The 12,384-nt window shown below is 45.7% G+C and overlaps 1 protein-coding gene across 2 annotated transcripts in view; it reads left to right on the plus strand.

Moving 5' to 3' along the window:
• LOC130368872 (uncharacterized) overlaps nt 1-12,384 on the plus strand; it is a 192,531-nt gene that overhangs the window by 106,851 nt on the left and 73,296 nt on the right. The window contains exon 5 of one of the 2 annotated variants that reach the window (XR_008892593.1): nt 5,708-5,815. The exons of the other annotated variant lie outside the window; for it this stretch is intronic. The gene's annotated coding sequence lies outside the window, so the exon portion shown is untranslated. Of the gene's footprint in view, nt 1-5,707; nt 5,816-12,384 lie in introns of those variants that run through there. 2 annotated transcript variants of the gene reach the window in all.

Raw genomic sequence — 12,384 nt, forward strand, 5'->3', positions numbered from 1 at the left:
AGTGGGTGAAAGTTGTATTTATACGGACGATGGAAAATCTCAATAGAACTGCGCTCTTTTTTATAACGTGTACTTTGTCCCTGTTGTACTGAAAACTATTGAAGTCCTTTTGTTAAATGTTTAGCAGTGGGAGTTTTAGGTAGAACTAGTTTGAGCGGCTCACCATCAAAGCAACAGTTTTATAACGATTTTCTAACAATCACTTCAATGTGCCAGCCTTTCCCATAACCTAAAACACAGATACATTGCTCTCGGTTATTAGTAAAAGATATTAGTAAAAGTTTCACATTCAGTTCACTCTTTATATCAAAACTAATAATTAAATATATAGTTTGTTTAAGTAACAATACAAAGTGTTTAGTAGTAATTAAGACGTATTATCATTAATAAGGGGCCGTATTGACGTAATGAGGGGTAGTATTGTAGTTTGTAGGTGGAAATTTTTTTTTGTATATATGAGTATATATATGAGTAATGTGATATTATGCAAGACAAAATCCAACTATAAGGTAGTTGCAGTTGCACATGCTGGCATCTAATTTTACATTGCAGAGTGCCAATCTGGCCACACAAAACCAGGAATGTGTGGCAAAAACTATTTAAATGCCACAATAGCTATTGGTTGCAGCATTTAAACAGTTAAATGACTGGCATCTGAGTGATCTCTGATATCGATCATATCAGAGTTAGCAGCTTTCACCCTCTTGGTATGGCGCGGGCCCGACTCTTGAGTGCACGGCATACTTCCTTACCTAACCCATGATGTAAATTTACATCATGGGACAGAAAAGGGTTAAAAAGTTTTGTTTTTGTTTTTTTTAAAAATATAACAAAAATTTAGTCCCATTTTTCAAATAAAGAAGTGTAAACAAAATAAAAAAAATAAACATATTGATATCATCTTGTACATAGATGACAAAAACTATTACAATATAATGTAAATGAAACTGTATGACAAATGGCATAATTAAAAAAATAAAATAAATAAACAAAAAAATAAAAAAATGCCAGAATAGTATTTTTCCCTGCCACATCACATCCCACAGAATATGGGAAAAAAGTGATCAAAAAGTCTATTCAGCACACAGTCTACTACAGATTACTGTGCAAAAGAAATGCATCTATGCAGCTTTGCACAAATAAAAAAAAGTCAAAATTAAAATATCCTTAAAGGATATCCAGGGAAAAACTTTTTATTATATATCAAATGGCTCCAGAAAGTTAAACCGATTTGTAAATTACTTCTATTAAAAAATCTTAATCCTTCCAGTACTTATGAGCTGCTGAAGTTGAATTGTTCTTTTCTGTCTAAGTGCTCTCTGATGACACCTTTCTCGGGAACTGTCCAGAGTAGAAACAAAATCCCAAAGCAAACCTCTTCTACTCTGTGCAGAGATGTCAGCAGAGAGCACTGTTGCCAGACAGAAAAGAACAACTCAACTTCAGCAGCTGATAATTATTGGAAGGATTATGATTTTTCTATAGAAGTAATTTACAAATCTGTTTAACTTTCTGGAGCCAGTTGATAAAAAAAAAAAAAAAAAAAAAAAAAAGTTTTTCCCTGGAATACCTTTAACCTCTTAAGGACCCAGCCATTTTACACCTTAGGACCCGGCCATTTTTTGAACATCTGACCACTGTCACTTTAAACATTAATAACGCTGGAATGCTTTTAGTTATCAATCTGATCCTGAGATTGTTTTTTCGTGACATATTCTACTTTAACATAGTGGTAAAAAAAATTTGTAACTTGCATCCTTTCTTGGTGAAAAATTTGAAAATTTTATGAAAAATTTGAAAATTTAGCATTTTTCTAACTTTGAAGCTCTCTGTTTGTAAGGAAAATGGATATTCAAAATATTTAAAAAAAATTTTCACATATGCAATATGTCTACTTTATGTTTGCATCATAAAATTGACAAGTTTTTACTTTTGGAAGACACCAGAGGGCTTCAAAGTTCAGCAGCAATTTTCCAATTTTTCACAAAATTTCCAAACTCACTATTTTTCAGGAACCAGTTCAGGTTTGAAGTGGATTTGAAGGGTCTTCATTTTAGAAATACCCCACAAATGACCCCATTATAAAAACTGCACCCCCCAAAGTATACAAAATGATATTCGGTCAGCCTTTTAACCCTTTAGGTGTTTCACAGGAATAGCAGGGAAGTGAAGGAGAAAATTCACAATCTTCATTTTTTACACTCGCATGTTCTTGTAGACCCAATTTTTGAATTTTTACGAGGGGTAAAAGGAGAAAATGTATACTTATATATGTAGCCCAATTTCTCTCGAGTAAGCACATACCTCATATGTCTATGTAAAGTGTTCGGCGGGCGCAGTAGAAGGCTCAGAAGCGAAGGAGTGACAAGGGGATTTTGGAGAGTACGTTTTTCTGAAATGGTTTTTGGGGGGCATGTTGCATTTAGGATGCCCCTATGGTGCCAGGACAGCAAAAAATACCCACATGCCATACCATTTTGGAAACAAGACCCCTTGAGGAACGTAACAAGGAATAAAGTGAGCCTTAATACCCCACATGTGTTTCACGACTTTTGCATATGTAAAAAAATAAAATAAAATTTCACTAAAATGTGTGATTCCCCCCAAATTTCAAATTTTTGCAAGGGTTAATAGCAGAAAATACCCCCCAAAATTTGTAACCCCATCTCTTCTGAGTATGGAGGTACCCCATAAGTTGACCTGAAGTGCACTACGAGCGAACTACAATGCTCAGAAGAGAAGGAGTCATATTTGGCTTTTTGAGAGCAAATTTTGCTCGGGGGCATGTCCCATATAGGAAGCCCCTATAGTGCTAGGACAGCAAAAAATACCCACATGGCATACCATTTTGGAAACTAGACCCCTTGAGGAACGTAACAAGGAATAAAGTGAGCCTTAATACCCCACACGGGTTTCACGACTTTTGCATACGTAACAAAAAAAATAAAAAATTTCATTAAAATGGGTGTTTCCCCCCAAATTTCACATTTTTGCAAGGGTTAATAGCAAAAAATACCCCCCAAAATTTGAAACCCCATCTCTTCTGAGTATGGAGGTACCCCATAAGTTGACCTGAAGTGCACTACGAGCGAACTACAATGCTCAGAAGAGAAGGAGTCATATTTGGCTTTTTGAGAGTAAATTTTGCTCGGGGGGCATGTCGCATTTAGGAAGCCCCTATGGTGCCAGGACAGCAAAATAACCCCCACATGGCATACCATTTTGGAAACTAGACCCCTTGAGGAACGTAACAAGGGGTACAGTGAGCATTTACCCCCACTGGTGTTTGTCAGATCTTTGGAACAGTGGGCTGTACAACATTTTTAATTTGCACAGCCCACTGTTCCAAAGATCCGTCAGACACCAGTGGGGGGGTAAATTCTCACTGCACCCCTCATTACATTCCATGAGGGGTGTAGTTTCCGAAATGGGGTCACATGTGGGGTTTAGTTTTTTTTGCGTTTGTCAAAACCGCTGTAACAATCAGCCACCCCTGTGCAAATCACCTCAAATGTACATGGCGCACTCTCCCTTCTGGGCCTTGTTGTGTGCCCCCAGAGCACTTTGCGCCCACATATGGGGTATCTCCGTAGTCGGGAGAAATTGCATTACAAATTTTGGGGGCTTTTTTTCCCTTTTACCTCTTGTCAAAATGAAAAGTATAGGGCAACACCAGCATGTTAGTGTAAAAAATTTATTTTTTTACACTAACATGCTGGTGTAGATCCCAACTTCACATTTTCATAAGGGGTGAAAGAAGAAAAAGCCCCCCAAAATTTGTTAGGCAATTTCTCCCGAGTACGGCGATACCCCATATGTGACCCTAAACTGTTGCCTTGAAATACGACAGGGCTCCAAAGTGAGAGAGCGCCATGTGCATTTGAGGCCAGAATTAGGGATTTGCATAGGGGTGGACATAGGGGTATTCTACGCCAGTGAATCCCAAACAGGGTGCCTCCAGCTGTTGCAAAACTCCCAGCATGCTTGGACAGTCAACGGCTGTCCAGCAATACTGGGAGCTGTTGTTTTGCAACAGCTGGAGGCTCCATTTTGGAAACAGTGGCGTACCAGACGTTTTTCATTTTTATTGGGGAGGGGAGGGGGGCTGTGTAGGGGTATATGTATATGTAGTGTTTTTTACTTTTTATTTTGTGTTAGTGTAGTGTAGTGTTTTTAGGGTACAGTCACATGGGCGGGGGGGTTACAGCGAGTTTGAGCTGCCGCGCAAAATTTGCTGCATCGCAAACTTGCAGCCTGATACTCACTGTAAGCCCCTGCCCATGTGAATGTACCCTGTACATTCACAGGGGGGGGACCTCCAGCTGTTGCAAAACTACAACTCCCAGAATGCACAGTCTATCAGTGCATGCTGGTAGTTATAGTTTTGCAACAGCTGGAGGCACACGGGTTGGGAAACACTGAGTTAAGAAACAGACAATGTTTCCCAACCAGTGTGCCACCAGTTGTTGCAAAACCACAACTCTCAGCATTCTCAAGCATGCTGGGAGTAGTAGTTGGCAACATCTTTAGAGCCAGATGTTGCCGAACTACAACTCCCAGCATGCTGGGAGTTGTAGTTTTGCAACATCTGGAGGACTACAGTTTGCAGACCACTAATACAGTGGTTCTCAATCTGTGCCCTTCCAGATGTTGCAAAACTACAACTCCCAGTATGCCAAAACTGTCCAGGCATGCTGGGAGTTGTAGTTCTGCAACATCTGAAGGGCCAGATGTTACAGAACTACAACTCCCAGCATGCCTGGACAGTAAGGGCATGCTGAGGATGTGTAGTTTTGCAACATCTGGAAGGGCACAGTGGTCTCCAAACTGTGGACCTCCAGATGTTGCAAAACTGCAACTCCCAGCATGCCCAGACGCCAAGGGCTGTCTGGGCATGCTAGGAGTTGTAGTATACAGGGTCCCATTACAGCAATGCATGTTGCTTTACGGCAACGTGCATTGCTGTAAAGGGCCCGGCCGCGGCTGAAGATCTACTCACCTGTCGCCGCCGCCGCCGCCATCTTCATCGCCGGGATCCGGGTCTTCAGGGACGAGGTAAGTACCGGGGCTGGGCCCCAGCACTCCCCCGTCCCCCGCCGCGTCCTCCGGTCTTCCTCCCGTCCTCTCCGGACTTTCAGGGGCCGGGCAGGACGGGAGGAAGTAACCGCCCCCCCTCCTGCGATTGGTCGGTTAGTTAACCGACAGATCGCAGGGAATAGGAGGAGGTGGCAGGTTTGCTACCTCGCTCCTAGCCTCCAGCATGGTCCTGGCTGTCTGTGACAGCCGGGATCATGCAAAATTACCGGGCGGTCGGGTCCCAGAGACCCGATCAGCCCGGTATCGCCGCAGATCGCAAGGGCGATTTCCCTTGCGATTTGCGGCGATCGCCGACATGGGGGGCCTACATGGCCCCCCTCGGCATTTGCCCTGGATGCCTGCTGAAGGATTTCAGCAGGCATCCAGTTCCGATCTCTGCCCGGCGCGCGGCAGAGACCGGAAAACGCCAGGGCGTATGGATACGCCCTGGGTCCTTAAGGCCCAGGGTGTGAGGGCGTATCCATACGCCCTGGGTCCTTAAGAGGTTAAGTTTTTTAGTAAAACATGACTAAAACTATACAGATTGGGTATCATTGTAATCATACCAACCTGAGGGATACAGATAACAAGGTGTAACAACTAACAAATATCTATTGATTCTATTTTACAGTAAATTTTATGGTAAAATAATGCTATAAGAATTTTCCTGCAAAAAAAACTGAAAAAAAAATTCAAAAATTGGTGAGTTTCAATGAAAAAAAAATTCTTGTACAAAATTCTGACAATGTTTACCATACCCACTCTGAATCCACGAAGGCAGATATCAATGGGATAGCCAGTGTTACATGCAGACATACAGTAGGTCATAATACCGTATACACTCGAGTATAAGCCGAGTTTTTCAGCACGATCTTAAATTGCTTACATAGATTTTTCTGCTCTTTATCCTGTTATAGTCTTAGAAAAAAATGTTGCAACAATGACCAGAAGTATAATTACTCCACCAGTGAAGGGTTTTCGGTCATTCATGTTTACATTTTTTTCCATGTGTGTTACACCAATTTATTACTTCAGTACACATGCAGTGAATTAGCTGCACCAACAATTCATGACTGCATGTGCATAGGAATGGGTACATATGCTGTATAATATATTTGCAGTATGCTTAATGTATGCTTTTACCTGTTTTTTTTATTTATTTTTTTTACGCTCCCTCATTCCCAAGATATAATGATTTTTCTATTTGGTTGACTATGTGCACTTTTCATTGAAAAGTCAAATGGGTGGGAACTTTATTGCAAAATAGGGTGTGAATGCTAGCCTAAGGGGGTGTGATTAAAACCTTAGAGGACATGATCACAGTGGGTCTGACCGCTGGGGCCCCCCGTGATCTCCCGAATGGGGCCCCGGCATTGCCACGCTGTGTGTCGGCTAATGCGTGTAGTGTCATGCTCACTGAGCTCAACGGACACGCCCCCCTCCATACAGCTCTATGGGAGAGGCGAGGAGGCATGAACACTGTATCCCCGCCTCTCCCATAGAGATACATGGAGGGGGCGTGTCGGACATAACGTCATGCTGCGGCCAACACGCCTCCCGCACGGGAGAGCCGCAGAAATGCCAGAGCCCGGTGCAGGAGATCACGGGGGGCCCAGCATTCGGACCCCCTCGCTCAGACACTTATTGAATGGGGCATGTACGCCTGTAAACAAAGGCATTTGGCAGTATTCATAGCTGCTGAAGAAAGGACTGAGACAGTCCTGAAAAGCGTCCAGCGTCCCCCTAATAACTATTGAGACCACCAGTGAATCTGCCCAGCTCAGCAACCAGCAGTCCGATACCGGGAAACATAACTGTCAATCACCCGGCACCCGGTACAGGAGATATACGCGCCTCATTGCCACGAGGACGCCACCGGCTTAACTACATATTTACCTGCAGAACCGCTGCAGTACCACCACCCGGGACCCACTGTCATCCAGCATTACCACCGTAGGAGACAGCCGAGTCTCCGGTGATGCTGTATCACGCCACGAGAGCCACCCAGTGATAACACACTGCGGGATTTCACAGCGCAACTGGAGGAGATCGCAGCATCCCCCTGAAGTCCAGCGCACCAGTGCCCGGGAGTGGTGAGATACAAAGATATGAATGCATATTAACAGTTACTGCACACAAGCGTATATATTGCCAAATATCTGCTAATAGCAAGTGCATGAACATTTTCTGCAAAGGTGTTCAATTGCGATCTACTGCTGCAGCCGGACATATACAAATGGTTGCTATGGGTTACTAACAAAAACTTATATGGTTGCTATTGGTTACAACTATACTGGAATCTGTTACAATTTGCAGAACTTTTGGAGAGAGGAGAGAATTGATTATTGTGGATGAACTAGGACTCTCCTACCCAGATTTCTCTCCCTGTACAGTGTATTCCTATTAGAGGTTTTATATGAACTTTTATATGGTGGTCTCAATAATATTATTTAATATATTTATCCATACTTATATTTTAGGTAATATTAGCTGGTGCTGCGCCTTCACAAGGGCCCTGTGAGACGCAGACGCCACTATTTTATTTTCCTATATTTTATTATATTGCCATACTGTCACGATGCCGGCTGGCAGGAGGTGGATCCTCTGTGCCAGAGAGGGATAGCGAGGACCGTGCTAGTGGACCGGTTCTAAGACACTACTGGTTTTCACCAGAGCCCGCCGCAAAGCGGGATGGTCTTGCTGCGGCGGTAGTGACCAGGTCGTATCCACTAGCAACGGCTCACCTCTCTGGCTGCTGAAGATAGGCGAGGTACAAGGGAGTAGGCAGAAGCAAAGTCGGACGTAGCAGAAGGTCGGGGGCAGGCGGCAAGGTTCGTAGTCAGGGGAGATAGCAGAAGTTCTGGTACACAGGGTTTAAACACACAAAACGCTTTCACTAGGCACAAGGGCAACAAGATCCGGCAAGGAAGTGCATGGGAGGAGGTTAGATATAGTCAGGGACCAGGTGGGAGCCAATTAAGCTAATTGGGCCAGGCACCAATCATTGGTGCACTGGCCCTTTAAGTCTCAGGGAGCTGGCGCGCGCGCGCCCTAGAGAGCGGAGCCGCGCGCGCCAGCACATGACAGCAGGGGACGGGAACGGGTAAGTGACCTGGGATGCGATTCGCGAGCGGGCGCGTCCCGCTGTGCGAATCGCATCCCCAACGGCCATGACAGAGCAGCGCTCCCGGTCAGCGGGACTGACCGGGGAGCTGCAGGGAGAAAGACGCCGTGAGCGCTCCGGGGAGGAGCGGGGACCCGGAGCGCTAGGCGTAACAGTACCCCCCCCTTAGGTCTCCCCTTCTCTTTATCGGGTAACTGCCTCCCCTGGGATGAGGACACCGGGAAAGGATGGAGGGATTCCTCAACGGCAGGCAGAACCGCAGGAGTAGGAATGGGGAGAGAGGGCAGAGGGCGAGACCTGGCACGGGGCAGTGTGACACCAGGACGAGGGCCATGAGGGGACACAGAAGCTTGCCTGATGGAACTGGGAGGGGGGGAGGGGCATTTCCTGTGGCAGGCAGAGTCCTTAATGACCTTAGGGGGACCGGATACAGGAGGAACCACAGGGTCACGGCAGGGAGTACTGGGAACCGGTTGAAGGCAGTCCTTGGAACAAGAGGGGCCCCAACTCTTGATCTCCCCAGTGGACCAATCCAGGGTTGGGGAATGGTGTTGAAGCCAGGGTAGTCCAAGGAGAACTTCAGAAGTGCAATTAGGAAGGACAAAAAATACAATCTCCTCGTGATGATGTCCGATGCACATTAGGAGGGGCTCCGTGCGGTAACGCACGGTGCAATCCAACCTGGCTCCGTTGACCGCGGAAATGTGGAGTGGCTTGACAAGACGGGTCACCGGAATGCGGAATTTATTCACAAAGGACTCCCGAATAAAATTCCCAGAAGCTCCAGAGTCCAGGCAGGCCACGGCTGAGAGGGGAGAGCTGGCTGAAGTGGAAATCCGAACAGGTACCGTGAGACGTGGAGAAGCCGACTTGGCATCAAGAGACGCCACACCCACGAGAGCTGGGTGCGAGCGTGCGTTTCCCAGACGTGGAGGACGGATTGGGCAATCCACCAAAAAATGTTCAGTACTGGCACAGTACAGACAAAGATTCTCTTCCTTACGGCGATTCCTCTCTTCCAGGGTCAGGCGAGACCGATCCACTTGCATGGCCTCCTCGGCGGGAGGCCTAGGCGCAGATTGCAGTGGAGACTGTGGGAGAGGTGTCCAGAGATCTAAGTCTTTTTCCTGGCGGAGCTCTTGATGCCTCTCAGAAAAACGCATGTCAATGCGAGTGGCTAGATGAATGAGTTCATGCAGGTTAGCAGGAGTCTCTCGTGCGGCCAGAACATCTTTAATGTTGCTGGATAGGCCTTTTTTAAAGGTCGCGCAGAGAGCCTCATTATTCCAGGATAGTTCAGAAGCAAGAGTACGGAATTGTATGGCGTACTCGCCAACGGAGGAATTACCCTGGACCAGGTTCAGCAGGGCAGTCTCAGCAGAAGAGGCTCGGGCAGGTTCCTCAAAGACACTTCGAATTTCCGAGAAGAAGGAGTGTACAGAGGCAGTGACGGGGTCATCGCGGTCCCAGAGCGGTGTGGCCCATGACAGGGCCTTTCCAGACAGAAGGCTGACTACGAAAGCCACCTTAGACCTTTCAGTAGGAAACTGATCCGACATCATCTCCAAGTGCAAGGAACATTGCGAAAGAAAGCCACGGCAAAACTTAGAGTCCCCATTAAATTTGTCCGGCAAGGACAGGCGGAGGCTAGGAGCGGCCACTCGCTGCGGAAGGGGTGCTGGAGCTGGCGGAGGAGATGGTTGTTGCTGCTGTAGCTGCGACTGTACTTGCTGTAGTTGTGACTGGAGTTGCTGTGTCATGGTGGTCAAGTACGACAGCTGGTGATCTTGTTGCGCTATCTGTTGCGACTGCTGGGCGATCTGACGAGCTTGCTGGGCGACCAGCGTAGGGAGGTCAGCGACAACTGGCAGAGGAACTTCAGCGGGATCCATGGCCGGATCTACTGTCACGATGCCGGCTGGCAGGAGGTGGATCCTCTGTGCCAGAGAGGGATAGCGAGGACCGTGCTAGTGGACCGGTTCTAAGACACTACTGGTTTTCACCAGAGCCCGCCGCAAAGCGGGATGGTCTTGCTGCGGCGGTAGTGACCAGGTCGTATCCACTAGCAACGGCTCACCTCTCTGGCTGCTGAAGATAGGCGAGGTACAAGGGAGTAGGCAGAAGCAAAGTCGGACGTAGCAGAAGGTCGGGGGCAGGCGGCAAGGTTCGTAGTCAGGGGAGATAGCAGAAGTTCTGGTACACAGGGTTTAAACACACAAAACGCTTTCACTAGGCACAAGGGCAACAAGATCCGGCAAGGAAGTGCATGGGAGGAGGTTAGATATAGTCAGGGACCAGGTGGGAGCCAATTAAGCTAATTGGGCCAGGCACCAATCATTGGTGCACTGGCCCTTTAAGTCTCAGGGAGCTGGCGCGCGCGCGCCCTAGAGAGCGGAGCCGCGCGCGCCAGCACATGACAGCAGGGGACGGGAACGGGTAAGTGACCTGGGATGCGATTCGCGAGCGGGCGCGTCCCGCTGTGCGAATCGCATCCCCAACGGCCATGACAGAGCAGCGCTCCCGGTCAGCGGGACTGACCGGGGAGCTGCAGGGAGAAAGACGCCGTGAGCGCTCCGGGGAGGAGCGGGGACCCGGAGCGCTAGGCGTAACACATACTATATATTAATAAATATATTTAATTACTATCTGTCCATTTGTCCTAAACCCTGAGCCCTAATATATTTATTTCAATTGGACTCTAGACTATGGACCCATATGGACAGTGCACTTCTGTACAGGGTTATTGTATACGAGCTCTAAGGTTACATGATGTACTGTATTTACAGCAGATGGTTCACCTGCACTAAAACCAAAACACAGGCTTATAGTGCAGGTAAACAAGATAAAAATGGTATATCACTTACCTTGAACTACGCTGCTGTTTTAAAAATACAGGGTGTATTAGCTTCCACTGCTAATATGTAAATGTCGTCCTTTGCGCAATAGAGGCGGGACCGGACATACCCTGCATCCCTGTCTTTGTCCCCTCTACTCCTATATGCCTGCCCACCTCATGAATATTCACATACCCCTTCCCCCATGTGAGCCCGAGGTAGTCAAGGATATAGGAATAGAGGGGACGGAGGCAGGGATGCTTAGTAAACGGGGTCCCGCCTCCATTGTGAAAAGGATGACATATACATATTAACAATGGCGGGATCTCCGGAACGGCTGTGCGGATCGGAGTAAGTTATAGAGTATTTTAATCCTGTTCACGTGCACTATAACCCTGTGTATTGAGTTTAGTGCAGGTGAATCGCCTGTCAGTTTCACTTTAAAATGTAAGTACAATGTCATCTTCTATTGTGGCCATTGGCCATTGCTATAATTTTAGAACCTTTTATTATTATATTGCTTGTGCTGTAGAAACAAGTGAAGCAGTAGAAGTCTTGTAATTCTGTATTATTATGATTCTTATTATTATTACTATGTTAGGCAGATTTCAGTTTACCAAAATATTAGGCAAGTTTTTCCAACATGTGGAAAATCAGTCTTGCAGAGCCAGTTGTAAACATCTTAAGACTGATCTTTAATAACTTCTGTTTACTTTTGGAAAGTACATTAACTATGTTCCAGAAGAGTGTTTCATAACAGTTATGTAACAAATGTACTGATAAGGAATGTTACTGAAGGACACCGAGCATGGGTTTTGGAAAGTGTGTGTATATTTACACATGTATTTGTGTTTGCTATAAAAAGGGGGTAGTTGATGGTAAAGTACTTTTTTTTTAAAATAAAATATCAAAGTAACTTTGCAGCTAAAAATAAATGGCTGCATATTTTTTGTTTTGCACATGTTCTTAAGTACAGGATTTCCTTTGTCTTCAGGACCATTATTACTTAAAATATTTCTATAGTTCTGACAGTACTGATGTACAAAACAAGCATCCCACCTGTTAGGATAAGTTACATAGGTACGGTTTTATAGAAAGGAGTATAATGGCACAGGATGCAGCAGTCTAGATCTTAAAAAGTACAGTTGCAATACAGGGTATGGCCAGTGTGTGGCATAAGTCTTCCGTTATACTATTTATGATTGTTTTCATAAAATTTAAATAAAGCAGAAAGTTTGCAGTGGTTCAGTAGTATGTACAATGCATTTGTAAAGTTTTCAAATGTTGTTATGTTACAGCCTTGTGCTATAAAAAAAAAGATTTCAACATTTTTACAAATGTATTAAAAAT

This window comes from Hyla sarda, chromosome 4, assembly GCF_029499605.1.
Source record: "Hyla sarda isolate aHylSar1 chromosome 4, aHylSar1.hap1, whole genome shotgun sequence".
Classification (NCBI taxonomy): Eukaryota; Metazoa; Chordata; class Amphibia; order Anura; family Hylidae; genus Hyla; species Hyla sarda.